The following is a 25930-nucleotide window of genomic DNA, read 5'->3' on the forward strand; positions in this document are numbered from 1 at the left end:
TTTTCCCTCCATTGTAACAATCCACCCAGAGGGGAGTGACAGGGAAAAGCTAGGACAAAGCTGTTGACTCTGAGTATAGGCCTTTCCAGGCTGGTCCTAAAGAAGCCCTTCCTTCCCTTCTGCTTCTGCTGAAAATATGAGGCTATGACACACATGTCATGCACACATACAAAATTACAATTAATAAAGTTTTGAATTACGTGGAAGTTTGAATTCCATAGACTGTTGGATTAGGCCTACATGTGTGGTGTGTGGTATTATTAACATTTCCATTCATTGGTTGTTGCTCAATAATAAATCATTGGTTTGGATAGCTAGTCTCATTATTTTCTTGGATTAATTTCAACTCATTTAAATTCTGAGGCCCGCCGTGCCTATGTTATATAGCCTATACACATCTGAAAAACGACTTGCCCATGTGTCCCCAACACAGCTGATGTCGTTGCTTTGTTTGTTGCAATAAATAAATGTTGGCTAATAGCTATCAATTGGTTTTGAAACGGTAGCCTCATGTTGTTATTTATATCTCTCTGAAATGTTATTGTGCTTTGGCAGTAATACCGTCTGTAGTAGAAGCAGAGTGTTTTTATAGCAATTGATCGCATCCGCTGCTGCGCCAGTCAACAGAGCGTGCGTGTGACATATTTAGTAGCAGGATGTGCACTAAAAAATAGGGCTCCCCCGAAAGCAAATGGGTAATTCGAACACTGATGTTACGTTAAGATGGTGTGGGGCCTGGTGATCGGGGGATGGGCCCGCCCTGTCAATCAATGCCCGCCCACAGATGTATGTCTGCCGCCGGTCTGTTAATACATGTTCCGGACTTTAATTAAAACAGGTCTTCTGTGAACTGAGGAGAAATGATATTTGATATATCATTGCAACATGAACATTACTGTTCATGCTAATGTGTTGTATAACCCACTTAGACGTATTTGTTCCAACCAAACATTAAACTATTTTTGTATTTGTCTGATCTATTCCCAGATGAATAATCTAAACATTTGACATTTTCAAGGCTCTTCAGTGAACCAGGTCAGTGTTGGAAGACGGGCCCTTCACACCCCTTCCCTTATCAGAGTGTTAAGATTAAACAGAAAAACAGTCACACGTTGTTAGAGCGGGTTGACACGCCCTGCATTTTGCTCTGATGAAGAGAACTCAAGAGAACAATCAGACTGCAACTCATTCTCTACTCTGAAACACTGAGAACAGTACATGGAGATCTTTCTAAACCCATTCTGCTTTCACTCAGAGAGAAACCCTACACAATATTTCAGACTGATGTTTAGAATCAGCATCGAAGAACATGTGTCCTGTCCAGGTAAACATTGACTCTGTCCAGGTTAACAGTGATTCTGTCCAGGTAAACATTGACTCAGGTAAACAGTGACTCAGAAACAGATTCCTGTGGGAGGATACTCACCTGCTGAACGCTCTTCAGGTCCACTCACAGACTCTCTTCAGGTCCACTCACAGACTCTCTTCAGGTCCACTCACAGACTCTCTTCAGGTCTACTCACAGACTCTCTTCAGGTCCACTCACAGACTCTCTTCAGGTCTACTCACAGACTCTTCAGGTCCACTCACAGACCTCTTCAGGTCCACTCACAACTCTCTTCAGTCTACTCACAGACTCTCTTCAGGTCCACTCACAGACTCTCTTCAGGTCTACTCACAGACTCTCTTCAGGTCCACTCACAGACTCTCTTCAGGTCCACTCACAGACTCTCTTCAGGTCTACTCACAGACGCTCTTCAGGTCCACTCACAGACTCTCTTCAGGTCCACTCACAACTCTCTTCAGGTCTACTCACAGACTCTCTTCAGGTCTACTCACAGAACACTGCTAATTTCTTCCTCTTCATACTGAGTCTGCCTGCATCTGATCTGAGGACGCCTTCACACCCAGAGAGTAAAAATACATGTGGAAAACGCCCTTACAGGATGTAGCTGGCATTCTGCCAGATTCTCCCTCACCTCCCTGATTCAGACTAAGAGTTAGACAGAAAAACAGTCACACGTTGTGTAGAGCGGTTTCTGACACGCCCTGCATTTTTCTCTGATGAGTAACTAAAAGAACATTTTGTCTTTTTTTTTTTTTAAATGTTGACTTGTTGTGAAATGTTTGAAAATGTTTACTATTTTCCAAAATTGCAAAATTCTGACTTTTTCAAAAATTGCAAAATTCTGACTTTTTCCAAAAAGAGAATTTTCTCTTTAAAATGTTTTCTAAATTTGCAAAATGTTTATTATTTTCAAAATTCTGTATTTTTCCCCAAATGTCAAAAATTCGGACTTTTCAAAAAATTCTGACTTTTTTTATCAAAATGTCAAAATTCTGCCAGCTGTTTACTTGTTTCTAGTCTTCAATATTTCTCCTTGTAGAACGTGACAGTTTACAACGGTATCGTTAACATGCAGAAATACCCGGATGTTGCAAGCAAGCCTCTATAATGATAATAATAGATAGATAGATAATGATGATAATGAAACGCTATAGTATTATGGAGGTTATTCCCTATCTTTATTCAAGAGCGTGGTCTTTCAATTTGAGAGCATCATTTATTGATTTCACGTTCAGATTTGTATTTCTTTTCAGTCAAACCCTGTCCTTGCACTCAGATATATTGTAGTGACCGGCTCTTTGGTACGAACGAGGAACCGATCGTAGTTGGTGAGAGCCGTTATTTTTATCGTTCAAAATCGTTGGTCTGCACTCACTGCCTGCCAAAATCCACTTGCCTTTTAAAAAACTTGATTTTGTTCCCCAAACGTATTCTGTGAAGACCCGCCCCCCTACTCTGATTGGTAGGTAGGTTTCAGCACGAGGAGTGAGATGGAGTAGCATGAAGCTGCACGACGGAGACTGCAGTCTCAGGACCGCACTCATGGACCGCACTCCTAGGACCCTAGTTTCTCGTGACACCTGCCACCTAGCGAGTAGGAGACATGAATATGAACGACAACGCAGAGAGTGTGAGTAATTGAAGTGCTTTTAAAGTTTTATTTGTTTAATATTAATAACAATTCCGTGTCTTGAAATGAAGTGTGATTAGCCAACGTTAACTATGATAGTCTTAAGGCAAATCATCTGTTAGCTTATGATAGCTTCTAACAGTATTAAAGGCACTAAAAACAATTATTCGTTAGCTATAGCTTTCGGCAAAATAAACTGTTAGCCTATGATGACGACTCGCTGCAAAACCATCCGTTAGCCTTTGATGACGACTCGCTGCAAAACCATCTGTTAGCCTATGATGACGACTCACTGCAAAACCATCTGTTAGCCGATGATGACGACTCGCTGCAAAACCATCTGTTAGCCTTTGATGACGACTCGCTGCAAAACCATCTGTTAGCCTTTGATGACGACTCGCTGCAAAACCATCTGTTAGCCTATGATGACGACTCGCTGCAAAACCATCCGTTAGCCTTTGATGACGACTCGCTGCAAAACCATCTGTTAGCCTTTGATGACGACTCGCTGCAAAACCATCCGTTAGCCTTTTTGTTTATTTGTTTAATGAAACCGTATGTTATGGTTATGTTATTTAGCAGAGGCTTTTATCCAAAGTGACTCACAAAAAACATAAAAGAACCATAATTAACATTAGAATATCAATACAAATAGTTACATAGTCAGTTACATTACTTATTACATTTTAACAATTAGTCATCTGTAACCTACTACATTTAAAAAAAGTAAACTTCCCAACTCTGATCATTAATTATAGTCAGCTAATTAATTAAACTTCAAAGGATGACAAAAGCATGTCAATATGATCTGTCTGTCCGCTACATTAAATCAGCAGTAGCCTAAGTTCTGTCTTCAGTGTAAATGCTTCTTTAATAGTCATTGTGGTGGAAACTTCTGTGTAAATGCATTGCTACCACAGAAGTGTGTAGCCCCCCCCCCCCCCCCCCCCCCCCCCCCCCCGCGGGAGAGAAAAAAAAAAAGTATTTTCTCAGAGCTTGCATTTTACTTCATTTGCACTTGTCAGTCCGAAGTAGTTCCATCGAGGAACTCTTCTGTGGACGTGCCGCTCTGTTCATCTTTAGTTGTGTTCTCACTGTTCTGGTCGCACGTGTGACGGAGAGGGAGGGGGGGCGGGGTCGGTGTGTAGCAGGCTGCAGCAGCAGGCTGCACTCTGCGCTGCTGGCTTCCTCCAAGTTTACAGTAAAAACAAACTGGTGGTGTGATCAATGGTCATTTACAATTATTAATACTATTACTATTATTAGCATTAGTCTATATTTTGGTTGAAACTAAACCAGGAAAAAAAAGAAAAACATAAATATTAATAAAAAATATATAAATAAAATCGAATTTTAAAATAATCTTCGATTATGGAGACTGTAATGAATATTCGATAATCGAATTAATCGCTGGCATCCCTAATTGGGAGTCACCGACTCAGGAAGGAGACACGGTGAGAGTTGGAGCGTTGATGTCAAACACTGATGGGTTTATTCAGAGTATTCGGCCGGAGGATTCACATCACAAATCAAAGAGTCAGAGGTTCTGACCACACGGTAGAGTTGCCACGTCAATTCTGAAGAGCCTCTCTCTATGCTAGACCTTTTAAACTGGTTCACAGAGAGTAGATCAACATCTCTGAAGGAGTAGACTAAACAGCTGGGAACACTGAGCCACCTGCGTCCGACACTCATGGCCTCAAAGATTTCACATCCTTAGAGTCCACAACAACCGATAAAGAAGTGCCTCAGCGTTCTCACAACAAGTACCCTTCGTGCCAGAAAGTTGACCCGGTCACAAACTGGTGACAACAACACATATGGCACCAAGGCCTTTCCTTAAAGGAGATAACACATGTCAGAGTAGATCATAAAACGTCACAGAGCAAAAGGTTAGATATCTAGAAGAATTATTCTTTAACAGTCATTGTATTACTATTTGAATTCATTGTAAATAATCTTAGCTGTGTGCCTGTTTACTGTTTATCAGACAGTCTCATCATTCTGACATGTTTGTAATATTGCCATGAGGTGTTTAGTCAGTTATTATGTCGGCCTATTCTGTAGGTTAGAAATCTGTCGTGTCAGAATCTAACAATTAGGCCTATTTATGTCTGTCTGTGAAATTATTTCAAAATGTTCAGTTTGACCAATTAGGCTCTCTCTTTTTCAAGATGCATATTTCAATCCAAGAAGGGAGATCCTTGCCCGACTTCCAGCGATGTTGCGAAGACTTTCACTGCCCGCTCTGTGCCTCAGATGTGTTCCAGCCAAACTGAGCAAGGTCCAAACCCATTGAGAGAGCCACTTCAACCGTGCAGTTCTCTATGAAGGTAACGTTTGCAAACATTCTCTTGTGAAATGCAAATGGAGTTGCAATGTGTCTGCATTAAAAGCAGCCTGAATGTTATGATCAGTTCCATTTGAGCAACACATCAAAACAAGTCCTATGATTTGTTTGTGGTGACCAGTTACTTGATTCAGATGTTTGGTATTCATCATTTACACTTTAAAATAATATGATCACAAAATAATAATACTACAATTCTATGTTCTTATGTTAATATTAGCTTGAAAGGATTTCATATTAAATCGTGTTTTATATCTACAGCTGCCTGAAGGCATAATCCGCAGGATCCTTAGGTTTGTCGTTCTTGAGGATGGTGATCCTGCAATCTGCACGCTAGCCCTTACCTGCAAGAACTTGAACTACATCGTGAGCCAGGGGTCATTCCAAAAGGAAGCCCACTTCAACTGGCTTGACAGTGAGTTTATAAAGTGTCTTTATTCTGCCTTCTCCTATCCTAGTATTATGAAGTTGATTGACTAACCCCTAGATTCCACCGGGTCCGTCTGCGGCGCGTTACGGGCGCGTTACGGGCGCGTTACGGGCGCGTTACGGGTGCGTTACGGGCGCGTTACGGGCGTGTTACAGGCGCGTTACGGGCGTGTTACGGGCGTGTTACGGGCGCGTTACGGCTGCGCCGCGGTGCTCACGGCGATCGCGGCCACTCTAGTCAATGGGTGCTATTCCACCCACACGCGGCGCGTTACGGCTCAGAAGCGTCCCAGAAGCGGCTCGGCGCAGGGCTCCTCTAAAATTACGATCGAATCCTATTTTTGTCGCGGCGCAGCCGTAACGTAAGGTCGGGCAGACAGGAAGTGGAACTTTCAGAGCATATATAGCATATATATATAGATATACACACACACACAAACTAATTTTGCCGACCCTATCCCTCCGTAGTCTTTCAAGTAGCAGGAGAAATGCCAGCGTTCTCCTCCGGTTTACAGGCACTGTGTAAATTATATATATAGAATAATTATGATGATGAATGCATTTTTTACCACTAAAATACAGGTAATGGTTTGTTATTATGATAGATTTGATATTAAACGAGGGCGGGCAGTTAGCAGCTAGCGGTTAGCTAGTAATTATGCTAATTTACACATCAATCGTTATGTTACTTTTATATTACGCTGTAACAGGATCTAGTGATATCCAAGCAACAGAGCTTCATTTAGCATGAAAGAATTATTGCACTGTATATATATATATATATATATATATTATATATATATATATGATATATATATATATCTATATATATATATACAGTGCAATAAGCTTCTTAGTGCAATAAGAAGCTACAGGGACGATTAATCTACGTCGGTAATATTAACTTTATTTAATACAACATTTACGATACAAGATGTAATCATACAGCCCATGTAGTATAATATTTTACAAATGAATGAATTACAGCAAACATGGTGCAATATATCCATTATTACAGCTCCGTGGGCTGGCAGTTAAGGCGATATGGGTCCCGTTCTTATTGTGCATCCATGGGTAAAGATAAACGCATGTAGTGCTGAACACGTAACATGAACGTGCCGGGCGGCGCGGTCCCGTGGGTTAGATGCGCGTTCATAATGCAGAGGGAAATAACTCTCAGAATAACGTTATTAGCACATTTTACAACTTGAGGAACGAATGTTTTTAATAAGGGCTATACAAGTGTTCATACTGGGTAGTTTATTTAGTTTAAAAAAAATTATCCAACGATTTACAGACCACTCTTTCCCCATGTAAGTCAATGGGAAAAAGTGTTTCCGGGCCTGGCAACCAAAAGGAAGTGTAGTACCGCCGTTTGGCCAGCACGAATATTTTCATCTGAGTCCGGCGCACTTCCTGGGGGCTTGGTGTCAACAGGGTGCAGTCCGCACACACAAACCGCAATTATGGCAGAAGCAAAAAGCCCAAAATATATAATTTTCACTCCGAGTGGGAGGATGATTATTTTTGTATCTATTCCAATTCAAAGTCCATCTGTCTCATCTGCAATGCGAGCGTGGCTTTATCGAAGAAGGGTAATTTAGGAGCGGCATTTCAAAAGTGCACAAACGCTACGAGACGGATTCCCTCCTAATTCTGCCCTACGCTCCCAAAAGGTGAGGGACCTGAAAGGACAGCTAAATGCACAGCAGTCCATTTTCACCAGGCCCAACAACAAGAGCAAGGCTGCTACCATAGCATCTTATCGTGTCAGTCACGTTTTGGCAAACACATGAAGTATTTCAAAGACGGCGAAGTTGTGAAAGAAGCATTCCTGGAGGCTGCCGACGCGCTTTTTGGGGACAGTAAAATAACAGTAGCATTTCAACAGGTTTTTGATATAAAAAAGTTAAGTTAGATACCGTTATTAATCAGCTGTACGTTTGAGTTTGTTTGAACTTATTCATTATAATTATTGTACAAAATGGTATAAGAATGAAAACTTAAGATCTGTTCTGTTTAAATTGATTAAAGTCTATTATCAATTCAGGTTAAGAAACTAGTGTTGCTTGCATCCTATTTTAAAGGCATTTATTTTTATACTCTACTAAAATGCAAAAAAAAGAAAAGGGTTTGATTCTATTAATTTAGTCTTTTTTATTGCACTTTGGCAGCAGATTCCTGTGTAGCTTCAGATCTGAGTTGTCTTATTAGTAAAACTAATTTATACTTTTGTGAGCACTCACTATTTGTATATAATGGCAAAGAAAGGGGTTCAGTCTTTCTTTTTCTCCTGTGTCCATATGTGGCAGCACTGTTTCAATGTTTCTTGAAAAACATTACTCACTGTAGTTTTGTGACGTGTGAATAAACTCCCAACTCTGTATCAACAACACTGTTTGTGTAACTTCAGTTAAATACTTGTACGTGTGGAGATTAGCAAAGAGGTAGAGAAAGGATCTGCAGTATTTTATGAAGTATTAATCGTACAAAGGGTCAGTTTTATACCAGTAGAAGTTGTATTTACCTGGTAGTCGCTGTCAGTAAGGGCTGCGCCTCTCTCTTTGGACGGTAGATCTCGGTAGACTGGCAACTTTTAAAAAGTAGCTCTCGGTTCAAAAAAGGTTGGGCACCCTTGATCTACACTGTCAAGGTTCAAGGTTCAAGGTTCTTTATTGTCAAAACTAACATAGCTACAGAGTAATTATGTCGTTTGAAAATCTTATGTCACAGGCTTCTCCAACAATGCAACTGAAAAGAGGACCAGAAACACGTTAAAAATATAATAAAATGTGGAGACTTTGGGATATTTATCTCCCATTCTTTTACTTTTCGGGCATTTTACAGACCAAACATGTCGTTGATGTCACTGTTTACCAAACTACCACTTTTTCTGAAAATGCATAAAATGATGCAATATATGTTAAATACATGGTTTATACATGTATTACTGGGGTTCTGATTACCTAATTTGGGCGTGCACATTTGCCCGCGCGCAAACCTACCCTCTTTTGGATTTGGGAAAGCGTTGGCATGTATGAATACAGTCAAATCAGTATCCTGGTGATTATTTTGCAGATAAACCTAGAAACCCCGCCCCTTTTTAAAAAAACAGCTCTTTTGAAAGGAACGGAGCCATAAGGATCCGGCTCCCTTCAAAGAGCCGTAATTCCCATCACTAATATATTGCTTGCTTGCACAGATTTCCTGTTTGTCTAGTTTAAACGTTCTCCTCGCACTCAGGCTGCTTCTGTGCGCTCGTCAAGTGTCTGCTCCAAGCGGCAAACTCTGGGGAAGAGCCGGGACGGCCAATGCGGAAGTGCCACAAACTGCAGTTCATATATTGGCTGATAGGCGCTGACTGCAGAAAGGAGCAATTTCCATAGACCCCAATGTTAAAAATGCCCAATTCATTCACAGCCTAAAAAAACATGTTTCTACCTATGGATCCAATAAATATTATTATGAATATAGTTAGATTCCACCTTCATGATTATGAATCTGTGAGTGAATTGGTTTTCTAACATGACCCTTTTTATTTATATTAGGTCTTAAAGTTTTGCATAAATAGGGCGTGTTCACATTGAGTGACAGCTCTGTCAAGTGACTGCTGCTGTTAGCTTCTTGTCTCTCTGCTAGCTGCTCCGTCCGTGAAGCTACAGGGACACTGCCTGCTCAGTTCATCCAGGGAACACAACTTGATCCCGGCCGTGTTTGTTTGTTCTTCATGCTTATATATGGGACTATTGTGACTCGCTCTGCGGTTAAAACAGACGGTGCATGAATGCCGTTTTGCGGTAAGTGAAATTCGAGTACTTTATTTATGTGTTTATGATTTTAATCAGCTACGTAATGAATGTTAAGGCTTGGGTTAGCGTGTAAGCGAGTGGTAGCTACATCGGTGCTAACGATGCTAATCGTATCCTCCAAGTTAACTTAAAACCATAGACTGTATATATAAAGGTTAAAATGAAATAGACAAGTGTTAAGCGTTAAGTGAGATAGTACTGTAGAACAAAAGGCTTCTGTTTGAGGTTGATAAAATAAGGTCATCCTTGTAACTTAGAGAGATATTTTATTATGTAGGTAGGAACTGTATGCATCGCTAAGGTTAATTTAAATCCGCTATGCTCTAGTATGTAGACAAGCTAACGTCGAAGTAGTGTATGTGAAATCAACCTCACAATAAGATGTGTGTATATTACAATTATTAATGTCATATTTCAAGATGATTACTTAGATATTACAATATGGTTGGTTGAGCTGGAGTTCATTATTGAGCTTACACGTTAACGTCACAGTCATCTGAAGAACGAACCCAAACCTTGTTGTTTTTATTAATTGCATTACCAAATTGGTATCAAATAAACAGTAAGCATTGGTAACACAACTTCCAAAGTTACAGTAAAATAAAAAGGACCCTGACTCGGACAATACACAATCCAACATGTTCAACAGAAGAGAATAAGTTATATTGTTTGTACACATGGTTCTTTACATATATATCTGTTTGTTTAAAGTGTCCAGGTGATGCAGACAGGCTGGACCAGAGAGTGAGAGACAGAACTGGACTCCTCACAGCAGTGACTTCAGCACAGGTACAAAGACTATTTTTTCATACTGTACAAAGAATCAAGAAAGATATTGGTTTAAATAAATGAAGTATTGACTTTAATACACTGATATACATTCCATTAAACAATACTAAATACTAGATCACCTACACATCAGTGAAGTTGAGGGGTTTTTCCATGCAAAGGGTTACATTTAGATGTTAACAAGCAATATTACTTAGTCAGCTTTCTAATTTAAGGTATTGAAGGCAAAGCTATTTAACACATAGTGAGAACTGCTACTATTTATCTCTCAATATTGTCTGTAAAAAACGTGGTAAAAGTGATTCTTTCAGTGAGACAACAGAGCAAGCTTCTACAGTTGCACTACGTTTTGATAACAGTTACATATTATTTTGATAATAAAATATATTTCAATGTTGATGAATTTCATACTGTTCATTCATAATCTGATTGTCTTTGTAGCTCACTGTTGAAATAAAATAAAACATTACAATTACAAAATAATTATATCTACAGCCCCTAAAACACAAGCACACCCTCTTTCATAAATAACACACTTGTTCTGCAATAATATGTTTTATGTTTCCTGTAATTTTTGTTAGGAAAGGACATGCCTGAAAGACACGATTCAAACATGTTCTCCTTCTCTGAGGGTCAAGAAAGAACATCCAAGAGGAAAATTAAAAGCTGATGTTATGAGATGTTAAGACCAGTACAGGACATTCACTAAGAAACTACTTTTATTGTGAAAAACACAGTCAGCTGATCGAATGCACCTATTTCCACATCTACACTGCCATCAGCTGATTATTTCTATTTGCCTTCACTTTATGAGCTTCACAACATGTACCCTTGTACCGCAGAGTTTGCAACGTCACAAAATAAATGGGGCCAATCTTCAGTCGGATGTGAATGTGTAATCTAACATTTTCAGAATAATGGACAAAAGGAGTGCAAATACAAATTCAATTTATTGAAATCTGAACCAAAAGTTAATCAAAAATGTTTTAAATAAAAGCACATATGGACAGAAGGTGTAAACCTATTAAATGTATAAGTAAACACATTTAGTCAAATAAAGTGACAGACTAGGCCTGATCAGGTGGTATCAGCTATGCATGGGCTCCTCCATCAGGCCTGGTCCTCCTCGCTGAGGAAAGACCCTCAGTCCTCTCCAAACCAACAGACTGGACGTCCATCACACGGAGGTTTCTCCCTGAAGTCTCTGCAGCTCTCTGGACACCACGCTGTCTCAATCCGTCCACACTGAATATGAGAGGGGGAAAATGAAAATAATAAATGCTTTAGACAATAAGAAATATAAAGTTGACTGTTGAGTTGCTCAGTTTTTTTAGATTGTCAATACTATTACTGTATAACTAATATCTCAGGTTAAGAGGCACCTTCAAATAAAGATTGGTCTTTAAATACATTTTGTCTTTTGAATTGTTTGTCTAAAGTCAAGGATCTAGAACTGGTACTTATAGTTGTAATGGTACAGTCTGGTTATAATGCGGTTTGGAGGAGGCCTCACAGGTAAGAGCACTAACTAGCTACCATCACATGCACCTTAGCTTGACTTAAATGTATTAAACGTATAATTAAGTGATAGCAAAATATAAATAACTAATGTCATGCAAACATATTAATATTTGCTTGATTCCAGTGTTGCATTTAGCACATTGCATACAAACGTTAAGGGATTTTAAGATTCTGAAGTATTATGCTAAAAACTCAATAACTTAGATTATTATTTATAGTTTTGCTGAATAGTTTCATGTCCGCTTACCTTAGAAACGTAAAAATGTGACGGCAGTGTGCAGATAGTGAGCATGTTAGCTTAGCTTCTTAGCTTGAGCTAGCTCTGTTACTTCCCAGCTGGTGGCAGCAGGTCCCGCCTCGGCTCCGCCTCTTTGCCCTTATTTGGAGCAGGCGGGAGTTAGACTCTGACGTCACTGTCGAGCCGTTAGTGGCCGACTCCGCCTACTAAGGGCTTCTCGGCAACTCTGCAGAATCCTATGGGTGACGTCACGGACCCTACGTCCATTTATATTAGAGATGGGCGAGTCCTGATTCATCCGGATCATTAACCCGGATCCTAGAAATGAGCTGGTCGTGACGAGTCTCCCCTCTCATTAACCCGAGTCCTTGAGTCCCACACTTGGTGTGACTACAAATTAAAACTATAAATTGCGTCACTCGCTACTCTCTTTAATAAACATGTAAAATCACATTACAACGTACCCCAGTCCATCTACCCTTTAGCAAGTAGGATAGCTGCCAGAAGTGATCGTTTGGCTCAGGGGGACGCGGATCAGTGAAACTTCCTGCAGACTCGTGGGGACTCAGAGGAGCCGACGGCTCCTAACCGTAATAGCGTAGCAGATCCAGAGATCCATACTCGTCATGTGCACGAGCATAGCCCCTCCTGACTCATATCAGGGTTTAGGATCATGATGCTGACTCATATCAGGGTTTAGGATCATGATGCTGACTCATATCAGGGTTTAGGATCATGATGCTGACTCATATCAGGGTTTAGGATCATGATGCTGACTCATATCAGGGTTTAGGATCATGATGCTGACTCATATCAGGGTTTAGGATCATAATGCTGACTCATATCAGGGTTTAGGATCATGATGCTGACTCATATCAGGGTTTAGGATCATGATGCTGACTCATATCAGGGTTTAGGATCATAATGCTGACTCATATCAGGGTTTAGGATCATGATGCTGACTCATATCAGGGTTTAGGATCATGATGCTGACTCATATCAGGGTTTAGGATCATGATGCTGACTCATATCAGGGTTTAGGACTCATAATGCTGACTCAGTTCAGGGTTTAGGATCATGATGCTGACTCATATCAGGGTTTAGGATCATGATGCTGACTCATATCAGGGTTTAGGATCATGATGCTGACTCATATCAGGGTTTAGGACTCATAATGCTGACTCAGTTCAGGGTTTAGGATCATGAGGCTGACTCATATCAGGGTTTAGGATCATGATGCTGACTCATATCAGGGTTTAGGATCATGAGGCTGACTCATATCAGGGTTTAGGACTCATAATGCTGACTCAGTTCAGGGTTTAGGATCATGAGGCTGACTCATCCACCTCGGAGCCCCCGCCAAAATAAAACAGGAAACAGCTTCACCTGCAGCAAATGGAAAGGAGAACACACATCACACACACACACCCACAACACACACACACACAACACACACACACACACACACACACACACACACACACCACACACCACACACACACACACACACACACATCCACACACACACACACACACACACACACACACAACACCACACACACACACACACACACACACACACACACACACAACCACACACACACACAGTTTCACTTTTTTTTTTATAAAATTGCATTACAGGAAACTGAAGCATCTGTTTTTGTGTCGCATCCCTTCAAAGTAACAGACCTCCAGCTCTCTTCAAAATAAAATGACCTCCAGCTCCTTCAAAATAAAATGACCTCCAGCTCCTTCAAAGTAAAGGTTGTTTAAAGGAATTAAACAAGCCTCGGTTATCCTGCTGAAACTAGAAGGTTTTTACTTTGGAAGGATGATTGATTGATTGATTGATTGATTGAAAAGTTTATTAACAGCTTGTATATTGGGTACAGTACAGTACAGCTCAAAACATACAATTGTTAAGGGGATGCAGACCAGAGAAAGACTTTCGTCTTGTTTACATCAGGGTCCCCATTTCCAATTCATCATAAATGAATGGACTTCCTCACAGCTTCCTCACAGCTTCCTCACAGCTTCCTCACAGCTTCCTCACAGCTTCCTCACAAGTACAGAAACACAGCGAACAGCGGAAAGTCTGCCCGAACAGGCAGTGGAAATAAAACCTCAACTTATCAGGAGTCATTCTCCAGAGGACTGCCGCTGGAGGGACGGCTGGAAACAAGGTGGGAAACAGGATCTCTGGATGTGTTTTCCACTTCAACAAATCCACGTTAAGAGAGGGGGGAGAGCTCGAAGGCTTCAACCAAATGTCCTCCACAGAGGACAACAATGAATGGGTGGGTCTCTGGAGGACAACCTAGAGAAAAGCAAAGCGGCCTCAGTTGAGACGTGATTCTGTCTTTCTGCTTACCGCCTCATTTATGAGCATACATGTCATAACATTAACACAACATATTCAAGGTGGTTTTCAATAACATTTCCGTATTTATATAATTCTCCAAGTTATGTCTCTGTGTGCGCTGAGGAGTCTCAAACAGGCGTTTGTTTCATCATTTTGAGATTGGCTTTAATTCTTCATATTTGATAAATGAGAGGTAACATTTTATTTATGGTATTATTTCCACATATTTCTCTCCATTCTTCCTTCTGCCAACGGTGTCTCAGTGTCTCCTCTCTCCCGTCTCTGTGCGTACGCATGGGTCAGAGTTTGCGTGGAGGACCGCACATTTTCCCCTCAAGTTAGTTTTTTATAAATCACAAACATTGCGTAGAAACTGGCGTACGCCATTTTGTGAGCGTACGCCATCTTGTGAGCGTACGCACCATTTATAAATGAGGCCCCTGGTGTGTTTTTACTGACGTTTTGTACAGTTTTTGTAATAAAATCAGATATAAAGCCCCTAAAGTCTCGTGTTTATCACAGCGTCTCTGGGGATCATTAGAAATGCAGATAGATAAAGAAATGAAGAGTTCAAAGGTTGAAACTAAACATGAAAATAAATCTGGAAATATCTTTTTAAATGAGGATTAAAGTTTAAATACTAGGATGAATAATAACGGTATATTTCATTTAAATATAAGCAGTAGACTTTAGGGACATCTGAGAGTGATATAATTATTCACACAAGTAGTAAAACTAAGTATAAACTGATACAAAAGAAACACTTTTTACTCAATGCTATCAAAAGAAAAAGCTGTATTTGAATGAGAACCAACCTGTTTGTAATCCAGTGAATAAATGTCTCTGTTTGAAAGCATTTGGCTCATTTTGAGGTTTACTAACATATATTTAGTTCACTTTGGGATTTAGGGTTATCAATGACATAAAGACAAATACAGCTTCATATTTAAATTAAATATGAGTTAAATCCAAAGAGTTGATCATGTTGTTAATCTTCCTAAATCAAGTCTAAATGTTTGCAGGATATCAGACGCGTCACAGTAAACGGAACACTACGTCATCACAGTTCTCCCTGTGCGCACGTTCCCTGCTGTCTCAACGTGCTGACGTCACAATACGGAAGTAGACAGAAGGTAAACAGAAGCTCAAGATGTCGGTTTCTAACCCGAGACAAACGTTCCTGAACCCGGTGAGAGGCTCAGATATAATCATATATATGTAAGCAATAGCTCACGACAGGCCGTGGTATATAGCTAAGGGGCGTGGTTCGGCCCGACGCGATCTTGTTCTTTACTAAGAACAACATCTGAGTACTTTTACTTTGACTAAGTACAAGATCTGAGTACTTCTACTTTTACTAAGTACAAGATCTGAGTGCTTCTACTTTTACTAAGTACAAGATCTGAGTGCTTCTACTTTTACTAAGTACAAGATCTGAGTACTTCTACTTTTACTCAAGTACAAGATCTGAGTACTTCTACTTTTACTCAGTACAAGATCTGAGTGCTTCTACTTTTACTAAGTACAAGATCTGAGTACTTTTACTTTTACTAAAGTACCAGATCTGAGTACTTGTACTTGTACATGTGCTTTATCTAACGATATATAATTGAAAGCTCATCTCAACCCGTTCCATGTGGGGTCAGTTCAGAAGCACATGCTGATGTTTCTGAATTTGAAGCATGTTTTAGCTTTATTTGAACTCACACTGTTTTATTTTAGTTGATCTTAAAGATATGTCTCCTTGTCTCCTTGTCTTCTTGTCTCCTCGTCTCCTCGTCCAGGTGCTCCCCTTCTCAGGGACCATCCTGGGGGGGGCTGCTCCCCGGAGAGATGCTCCTGATCCAGGGCACCGTGCCCTCTAATGCTGACAGGTGTGTGTGTGTGTGTGTGTGTGTGTGTGTGTGTGTGTGTGTGTGTGTGTGTGTGTGTGTGTGTGTGTGTGTGTGTGTGTGTGTGTGTGTGTGTGTGTGTGTGTGTGTGTGTGTGTGTGTGTGTGTGTGTGTGTGTGTGTGTGTGTGTGTGTGTGTGTGTGTGTGTGTGTGTGTGGTGTGTGGTGTGGTGTGTGTGTGTGGTGTGTGTGGGTGTGTGGTGTGTGTGTGTGTGAGACCAGCTGTATTCACCTTGCAGGTGCAGCTATGTGGCTTTGATCCTGGATAAAGTGTTTAAGTCATGGATGTTTAAAGTTTAACTTCTTCATATTTGACTAATATTAAAGTTCACTTTCATTCAGGAAGTATGACGCTGCGCTGTCAGTACGCTTCTCCATGTTTGTGATTGGTCAAATGTTGCTAGCCCCGCCCCTTTCATGTGAACGCGCACTCAGCCGGACAGAGAAACCCTGGCTTGAGTCACCGAGTTGATAACCAGCGTCGTAGGACCGCTTAGCGAGAGCGCGTTTGTTTTGGGTTAGTTAAGATAACTCAGAGAGATCAGGGTCTGTTGGACTGGCTTCGTAGTACAGGCCTCTGACCTGTGTTATTGTGTTGTTGTTATTGTGTTGTTATTGTTGTTGTTGTTGTTGTGTGTCTCAGGTTCCAGGTGGACCAGAGGCCTGTACTACGAAGCCGGTTCAACCTAACCTGGATATGTTTGAGTTAGCCGGTTGGCCCAATCCAAAACATACGCGCTCTGGCTAAACTGTACTACGACGCTGGTTATCAAGTGGATCGCTCAAGCCAGCCGTGTCCTATCTAGTTAGGTGCGCGTTCACATGAAAGGGGTGGTATCTGGAGCATTCGACCAATCACAAACATGGAGAAGCGTACTGACAGCGCAGCGTCATACTTCCTGAATGAAAAGTGAACTTTAATATTAGTCAAATATGAAGAAGTTAAACTTTAAACATCCATGACTTAAACTCTTTATCCAGGATCAAAGCCACATAGCTGCACCTGCAAGGTGAATACAGCTGGTAACAGAGAAAGTGTTTGAATGCGTACATTAACAGGTTTATGATATCACTGCCCCGTCTAAGACACGATCTGACTTTAATTACATTTGACTCCAGTGTTTCGTCAACTTAATGTGTTGCTTAAAATAATACTTCTGCATCCAGTATGTGACACTGTGAGTGTTGCACGGCCAGATACGGCTCAGCTGACTCAGATAAGGAAATATATGATACATTATGATGTGATATGAATGATAATGGGACACATCGACGTCTGCACTCACAGTGCCGCGGACTGTACGTAATGTTACTCTGATCCGGTTACTTATGTTGTGGCAGATATTTAAGTAAGCTTTCTTAACGCTAATGTTATAATAGTCAGATTGCTCTGAAGATGGGAGGAGGGGATATTCTATTAATTTTCACGTTCACACAGTCAGTTGATTTTTGCCGGCCGTCTTTCCTGCAACGGCAGTTTTTCTGTATTTCCTCTATCCTGTAATATGACTTGATATCTTTAAACTCCGCACACTGAGCTCTGATTGGTCAGCAGGCGGTGCTTTTATCCTGGAACCTATCCTGCTCCGGAGGCTAGCCGTTCAGAATAAGTTATCTAGCCCGCTAAGAAGTGAACCAGCTTCGTAGGACCGGAAATCCAGAGTGTTCCCTGAAGTTAGCTAAGAGAACATCCAGCTTCGTAGTACAGGCCTCTGGAGGACCTGACCTGTGTTATTGTGTTGTTATTGTTGTTGTTGTTGTGTGTCTCAGGCCCCAGGTGGACCTGACCTGTGTTATTGTGTTGTTATTGTTGTTGTTGTGTGTCTCAGGTTCCAGGTGGACCTGACCTGTGGCAGCAGTGTAGCGCCTCGCTCTGACGTGGCGTTCCACCTGAACCCTCGCTTCAGACGCTCTGCGAGCCTCGTCTGCAACGCCCTGCTGGATCAGGTCTGGGGTCGAGAGCAGGTCCTCTACGAGAAACCCTTCGTCCCCGGAGACGACTTCGAGCTCGTTGTCCTCGTCCTCGCAGACAGGTTCAAGGTCAGGGACTTTTATTGGATATTTAATGATCAGATCAAACAGCTTTAAAGAGTTCCTCTCTCCTGTAGTCCTGGAGGTGTTAGTGCAGGTCAACGGTCTGCAGAGGCTCAAATCCCCGAGTCCCTCCAGAGTTTCTGTTTTCCACTTTAAGGTTTGAAAATTACTCCTCCCATGGATTCATTGGTGATGGAAACAGGGAAATGTAATATAAGTACTTCTACCACACAGTAGCTGATAATACTTGGTGACTGTTTATACTTCAAGTTCAGAATCAGGTTTATCACCAAGTCGGTGAAACAGATGAGAGGAAGTGTCCTTGGGTGCAAACCTCCTTTAACATAACAGAGTTACAGAACGTATAACACTCCTTGTTGTTAAGTACTAACTATCTGCAATATACTTTACTCCACTACTTATTTTCCTGACCACTTTGTACTTTCTACTTCTCACATGTTGAACTCAAATACCTGTACTTTCTACTTCTTACATGTTGAACTCAAATACCTGTACTTTCTACTTCTTACATGTTGAACACAAATACCTGTACTTTCTACTTCTTACATGTTGAACACAAATACCTGTACTATTCTACTTCTTACATGTTGAACTCAAATACCTGTACTTTCTACTTCTTAAATGTTGAACTCAAATACTGTACTTTCTACTTCTTACATGTTGAACCAAATACCTGTATCTTTCTACTTCTTACATGTGAACACAAATACCTGTACTTCTACTTCTGACATGTTGAACCCCAAATACCTGTACTTTCTACTTCTCACATGTTGAACACAAATACCTGTACTTTCTATTCTACTTCTTACATGTTGAACACAAATACCTGTACTTTCTACTTCTTACATGTTGAACCCAAATACCTGTACTTTTCTACTTCTTACATGTTGAACCCAAATACCTGTACTTCTTACTTCTTACATGTTGAACACAAATACCTGTACTTTCTACTTCTCACATGTTGAACCCAAATAACCTGTACTTTCTACTTCTTACATGTTGAACCCAAATACCTTTACTTTCTACTTCTTACATGTTGAACCCAAATACCTGTACTTTCTACTTTCTTACATGTTGAACACAAATACCTGTACTTTCTACTTCTCACATGTTGAACACAAATACCTGTACTTTCTACTTCTTACATGTTGAAACACAATACCTGTACTTTCTTACTTCTCACATGTTGAACCCAAATACCTGTACTTTCTAACTTCTTACATGTTGAACACAAATACCTGTACTTTCTACTTCTCACATGTTGAACACAAATACCTGTACTTTCTACTTCTCCATGTTGAACCCAAATACCTGTACTTTCTACTTCACACATGTTGAACACAAATACCTGTACTTTCTACTTCTTACATGTTGAACACAAATACCTGTACTTTCTACTTCTTAACATGGTTGAACCCAAATACCTGTACTTTCTACTTCTCACATGTTAGAACCCAAATACCTGTACTTTCTACTTCTTACATGTGAACACAAATACCTGTACTTTCTACTTCTCACAATGTTGAACCCAAATACCTGTACTTTCTAACTTCTTACATGTTGAAACACAAATACCTGTACTTTCTACTTCTCACATGTTGAACACAAATACCTGTACTTTCTACTTCTTACATGTTGAACCCAAATACCTGTACTTTCTACTTCTTACATGTTGAACCCAAATACCTGTACTTTCTACTTCTTACATGTTGAACACAAATACCTGTACTTTCTACTTCTTACATTTTGAACCCAAATACCTGTACTTTCTACTTCTTACATGTTGAACACAAATACCTGTACTTTCTACTTCTTACATGTTGAACCCAAATACCTGTACCTTCTACTTCTTACATGTTGAACCCAAATACCTGTACTTTCTACTTCTTACATGTTGAACACAAATACCTGTACTTTCTACTTCTTACATGTTGAAACACAAATACCTGTACTTTCTACTTCTTACATGTTGAACCCAAATACCTGTACTTTCTACTTCTTACATGTTGAAACCCAAATACCTGTACTTTCTACTTCTTACATGTTGAACCCAAATACCTGTACTTTCTACTTCTCACATTTCCCAAACAGGCTGGTTCCTTTAGTTTGAATGTGTGTTTGGTGGCGTGATCATTATTATTTAGAGTCATTGCGTGCCTATTGATTTGAACACGATCCGTGTATCCATCATTTCCTGGTCTTCTCTAAAGAAGAGGGACCAATGAAAACGTTGTCATGTTGCCGTTGTTCAGCATGGAAACATTCATTAGCTAACAATGACATTATTGTTCTATTAATATAAAGGGAGGTCAGGTACTCTTTAAAACAGCTGCTAGTTATGGGTACTTTTTACTGAAGTACATTTCAAAGCCTCTTTACTTTGACTTGAGTAAAGAAGTTTAGTCAGTACTTCTACTTTCACCAGAGTATTTTTAAACACGAGTATCTGTACTTCTACTTGAGTAAAGGATGTGTGTACTCTGAGATCAGGTGGCAGTAAACGACTGTATATTGAGGTGTATTAGTTTCAGTATTTGTTATAGTATTTGCTCCGTGCAGGTTGCAGTAAACGGAGGTCACGTTCTGGACTTCCTCCACCGGGTGGCGCTGCGTCGCGTCGACACCGTCTGCATCTCAGGGAGGGTCAGAGTTCAGGCTGTGGGCGTCCTGCAGAGCGCCGTGAGTCCACTACTCTGTCAGTACTAAGGCAAGCTCTATAGAGTCCTTTCAACACTGTGTGTGTGTGTGTGTGTGTGTGTGTGTGTGTGTGTGTGTGTGTGTGTGTGTGTGTGTGGTGTGTGTGTGTGTGTGTGTGTGTGTGATGTGTGTTGTGTGTGTGTGTGTGTGTGTGTGTGTGTGGGTGTGTGTGTGTGTTGTGTGTGTGTGTGTGATGTGTGTGTGGTGTGTGTGTGTTGTGTGTGTGTGTGTGGTGTGTGTGTGTGTGTGTGTGTGTGTGTGTGTGTGTGTGTGTGTGTGTGTGTGTGTGTGTGTGTGTGTGTGTGTGTGTGTGTGTGTGTGTGTGTGTGTGTGTGTGTGTGTGTGTGTGTGTGTTCAGAGTGAAGTTCCAGCTCCGCTGACCAATCAGGAGCCGGCAGACAGGAAGCATCACCCTCTTGATATAGAGCAGGTATCTAACCCAAACCCTCTGATAGAATCTGTGTCTCCAATGAAGCTTCTGGAATAAAGTGTGCTATAGAAATACAGAGGAAGCAACACGCAGTGCATCAACTCAGACATGTTTCTTATGTTTATTAGAAGCAGCCTGTAGTAGCAGAACTATAGATATATATCACTCTAGATCACTTCTAGAAACACGGCTCTATGTAAATGAACTGGTATTAAAAGGTTAACATTCCTAAATAAATCAGGTCAAGTTCCTCAAAGATTCTTCATTAAAGGAATGTCTCTAAAGCGTGAGCTCTAACATTAATCATGTTTTCTCTCATTTGAAAGGCAATCCTCTCCTCTTCAGGCGACTTGGTGAGTTCAACAACAACAACAACAACAACAACAACAACATGCACACGGATCATCCCTTAATAATACAAACATTACAGTCTTTATCTTATTCTTTGAATATCTTGGCATGTTTGCACTTCTTAAAGGTCCCATGTCATGCTTCTCTGGTTCTCACCTTGTGTTCTGAAGCTTCTGCATGTGACCGGTCTGCAGAGTCACTAACCCTCAGGGTGCACCCTGTAGAGCAGGGTGCACCCTGTAGAGAGTAAAGCTCTAACACAGAGCAGACCTCTCTGCTGCCCCAGAACGCCTCGTTGGACATTTCTCTTTTTCTTCCTGGTACTAAGTTACGTAACGACGACCAAACGGACCAATCCGTGGAGCTCCTCACACACACTCTCAGCCGCGTCTCGCAGCGGCGAAACTGTGACGCGCTGGGGGGGGGGGGGGCTGCTAGTGGAGCCTCGCAGCGGCGAAACTGTGAGGCGCTTACACTGTAGGTGCTCTGCGTTTGGGGGTGCGGGTGCTAGTGGAGCCTCGTAGATGGGGTGCTGCAGCCCCCTCAGCACCCCCCCCCTTCCCGTGTCCATGGTGCTCAGGCTGAGTTTTGGGTTGTCTCGCAGACCCCACGCAGCAACCAGGAAACGACACCAGTAACCCACCTCACACTGTCCGCTCCTTGAGCCTCAAAGGGCGAAGCAGCGAGCCCCCCAACGTCCCCCCAACACGGCCCCCAGACCCCACGCAGCATTCTCATCTGTTTGTCATTACTGGTGTCATTTCCTGGTTGCTAACAAACGCCATTGTAAAACATAATCACTGATGTTCAGCTGTAACGGTGGTGGACTCATCAGAACAGAGTGGGCGAGCTGACCAATCAGAGCACAGTGGGCTCACAGGGAGGGGGGGGGGGGGGGGGAGGAGCTCCAACAAGCCGTGTAGGACAGAGAGTGAATACACAGACTATACAGAGATGCTGTATGAGAAACCAATGTGAGTTTGGAACATTGAACAATGTACATCTATTCTAGTAGACCTCAACTATGGAACTATGATCAGTGGAAATGGCCGTGACATGAGACCTTTACGACGTACTGGGAGATGCTCCGGATGTTTTTATGTAATAATCATGATTTAGAGATTTAGAGATTTAGAGATGAGAAGTTTTCTCTGAAAGATAAAAGATGTTTTGTTTTCAGACGATTCCCTTCAGAGGAGAACTGCTGAGCGGACTGAAGAGCGGACGCTGCGTCACCATCAGAGGAGAGACTCTGCAGAGCGCTCAGAGGTCAGGAGAGGACTCTTTAAAGTAGAGACACTACATACTGATATACACCTGAACATCAGCAGGAGAGGACTCTTTAAAGTAGAGACACTACATACTGATATACACCTGAACATCAGCAGGAGAGGACTCTTTAAAGTAGAGACACAACATACTGATATACACCTGAACATCAGCAGGAGAGGACTCTTTAAAGTAGAGACACAACATACTGATATACACCTGAACATCAGCAGGAGAGGACTCTTTAAAGTAGAGACACTACTTACTGATATACACCTGAACATCAGCAGGAGAGGACTCTTTAAAGTAGAGACACTACATACTGATATACACCTGAACATCAGCAGGAGAGGACTCTTTAAAGTAGAGACACTACATACTGATATACAACCTGAACATCAGCAGGAGAGGACTCTTTAAAGTAGAGACGCTACATACTGATATACACCTGAACATCAGCAGGAGAGGACTCTTTTAAAGTAGAGACACTACATACTGATATACACCTGAACATCAGCAGGAGAGGACTCTTTAAAGTAGAGACACTACATACTGATATACACCTGAACATCAGCAGGAGAGGACTCTTTAAAGTAGAGACACTACATACTGATATACACCTGAACATCAGCAGGAGAGGACTCTTTAAAGTAGAGACACTACATACTGATATACACCTGAACATCAGCAGGAGAGGACTCTTTAAAGTAGAGACACTACATACTGATATACACCTGAACATCAGCAGGAGAGGACTCTTTAAAGTAGAGACACTACATACTGATATACACCTGAACATCAGCAGGAGAGGACTCTTTAAAGTAGAGAATGTTTCTGTGTTGTCTAGCTTTGCGGTGAACCTGAGAGTCTCCTCTGGAGGAAACATTGCTCTTCATCTGAACCCCCGGCTGAAGAAGAGAGTCTTCATCAGGAACTCCTTCCTGTCTGAGTGCTGGGGCTCCGAGGAGAGGAAGCTGATTGGCTGCTTCCCCTTCAGCGCAGGGCAATACTTTGAGGTGAGAAAACACACAGAGGATCAGATAGGAATACAAATACACTCACAGGATCTAAAATGTTTAACACACTACTATGAGTATTATATGTTTAAACACACTATACTGTGAGTATTATATGTTTAAACACACTATACTGTGAGTATTATATGTTTAAACACACTATACTGTGAGTATTATATGTTTAAACACACTATACTGTGAGTATTATATGTTTAAACACACTATGATGATACAGATGATCATCCGGGTGGAGCAGCGGGGCTTCAGAGTGGCCGTTAACGGGCAGCACCAGCTGGACTTCCCTCACCGGGTCCAGAACCTGAGCCAGGTGTCACAGCTGGAGGTCCTGGGAGACGTGAGGCTGCTGAACGCCAGCATCTCTGATCAATAACTTCGCAATCAATCAATCAATCAATCAATCAATCATGTAATACGTGTAATTCTTCTGAGAAATGGACCAAGTCAATGCACAAATATTCCAAGTATGTCTTTAATTCTTCTTCCTGTTATTGCATTTTAACCACATCGAATAAACTCTCATGTGAACCATTCAGACTCTGCTGTTGATCTCTGACTTTAAAGAGTCCCCTATCAGGCAAAGCCCTCTGAGTTTAAAGAGTCCCCTATCAGGCAAAGCCCTCTGACTTTAAAGAGTCCCCTATCAGGCAAAGCCCTCTGACTTTAAAGAGTCCCCTATCAGGCAAAGCCCTCTGACTTTAAAGAGTCCCCTATCAGGCAAAGCCCTCTGACTTTAAAGAGTCCCCTATCAGGCAAAGCCCTCTGACTTTAAAGAGTCCCCTATCAGGCAAAGCCCTCTGAGTTTAAAGAGTCCCCTATCAGGCAAAGCCCTCTGAGTTTAAAGAGTCCCCTATCAGGCAAAGCCCTCTGAGTTTAAAGAGTCCCCTATCAGGCAAAGCACCCTCTGAGTTTTAAAGAGTCCCCTATCAGGCAAAGCCCTCTGAGTTTAAAGAGTCCCCTATCAGGCAAAAGCCCTCTGAGTTTAAAGAGTCCCCTATCAGGCAAAGCCCTCTGAGTTTAAAGAGTCCCCTATCAGGCAAGCCCTCTGAGTTTAAAGAGTCCCCTATCAGGCAAAGCCCTCTGACTTTAAAGAGTCCCCTATCAGGCAAAGCCCTCTGAGTTTAAAGAGTCCCCTATCAGGCAAAGCCCTCTGAGTTTAAAGAGTCCCCTATCAGGCAAAGCCCTCTGACTTTAAAGAGTCCCCCTATCAGGCAAAGCCCTCTGAGTTTAAAGAGTCCCCTATCAGGCAAAGCCTCTGAGTTTAAAGAGTCCCCTATCAGGGCAAAGCCCTCTGAGTTTAAAGAGTCCCCTATCAGGCAAAGCCCTCTGAGTTTAAAGAGTCCCCTATCAGGCAAAGCCCTCTGAGTTTAAAGAGTCCCCTATCAGGCAAAGCCCTCTGAGTTTAAAGAGTCCCCTATCAGGCAAAGCCCTCTGAGTTTAAAGAGTCCCCTATCAGGCAAAGCCCTCTGAGTTTAAAGAGTCCCCTATCAGGCAAAGCCCTCTGAGTTTAAAGAGTCCCCTATCAGGCAAAGCCCTCTGACTTTAAAGAGTCCCCTATCAGGCAAAGCCCTCTGAGTTTAAAGAGTCCCCTATCAGGCAAAGCCCTCTGAGTTTAAAGAGTCCCCTATCAGGCAAAGCCCTCTGAGTTTTAAGAGTCCCCTATCAGGCAAAGCCCTCTGAGTTTAAAGAGTCCCCTATCAGGCAAAGCCCTCTGAGTTTAAAGAGTC

The 25930-nt window shown here is 41.6% G+C and overlaps 1 long non-coding RNA gene and 1 pseudogene across 1 annotated transcript in view; one reads left to right on the forward strand and one right to left on the reverse strand.

Moving 5' to 3' along the window:
- The window catches only part of LOC117498778, a 7270-nt gene extending 5813 nt beyond the window's left edge, over positions 1-1457 (reverse strand). Inside the window, exon 1 of the long non-coding RNA XR_004557599.1 lies at positions 1427-1457. This is a non-coding gene — a long non-coding RNA (uncharacterized LOC117498778). The remainder of the gene's footprint in view (positions 1-1426) is intronic.
- Positions 1458-15611: 14154 nt separating this feature from the next.
- Positions 15612-24738, forward strand: LOC117498779 (annotated as a pseudogene).
- The last annotated feature ends 1192 nt before the right edge of the window (positions 24739-25930 follow it).

The sequence above is a fragment of the Trematomus bernacchii genome, unplaced genomic scaffold, assembly GCF_902827165.1.
Source record: "Trematomus bernacchii unplaced genomic scaffold, fTreBer1.1, whole genome shotgun sequence".
Lineage (NCBI taxonomy): Eukaryota > Metazoa > Chordata > Actinopteri > Perciformes > Nototheniidae > Trematomus > Trematomus bernacchii.